The sequence below is a fragment of the Chamaea fasciata genome, unplaced genomic scaffold, assembly GCF_029207755.1.
Source record: "Chamaea fasciata isolate MVZ Bird 193981 ecotype frontalis unplaced genomic scaffold, bChaFas1.0.hap1 SCAF_339, whole genome shotgun sequence".
NCBI classification, from domain to species: Eukaryota; Metazoa; Chordata; class Aves; order Passeriformes; family Sylviidae; genus Chamaea; species Chamaea fasciata.
Genome location: NW_027094424.1, coordinates 65,001 through 65,699, shown reverse-complemented (window position 1 = coordinate 65,699; position 699 = coordinate 65,001).

The following is a 699-nucleotide window of genomic DNA, read 5'->3' as shown; positions in this document are numbered from 1 at the left end:
CGCAGGCTGGTGCAGTGCCTGTGTCCGAGGCGGACGCGAGAGCGGCGGCCGCGCGTGCGGTCGCCGGCGCGAAGGGAAGGAAAAAGAGTGCGCCGCCTGACGCGGGACGAGTCGCGTGGCTCTGTCCCGGTCCCCCCGTCTTGCCCATCGAGAATGGGTACAGAACCGTGTGAGGTACAGAGAGACAAGGGTTGAGAGAGAGAGACAGAGCCCGAGAGGAGGAGAGAAAAGGGCCGCGAGCCGTGTTCCTCTTCGGTCCGGTTGTTGACTTCAGGGGTGGGGCGAGGGCCCTCCCCTCCCCAAAGTGTGTATTCCCTCCGGGGATGGTGGCGGGCGAGGCGGCGGCGCCTCGTCCCTTTTGCTGCCCGGCCTTAAGCCGGCGCCCCGCCCTGCCCGCGGGTGCGTTCTTTTCCGGCCGGCCGTGCTCTTTGCGGTCGGCTGCCGACGGCTCGACGAAGGGTGCGTGACACCGGGGCTCGGCGGTGTCGAGGCCGCCGGGGCCTTTTCTCCCCCGGCCTTTCCCGAGAGCCCCGAGGACGGGCCCGGCTTGCCGAGGTGGCGCCGCCTCGTTCCTCGCGCCTCCCGACTTGTTTTGCCCAGCGTGTGTCGTCCGTGTCGGAAGTGCCGCGGGGACGTGCCGTGGGGCGCGCGGCCTTGCCTCGTCCTGCCCGGTTGCTCCAGGGGCTCGGTGACGGGAGT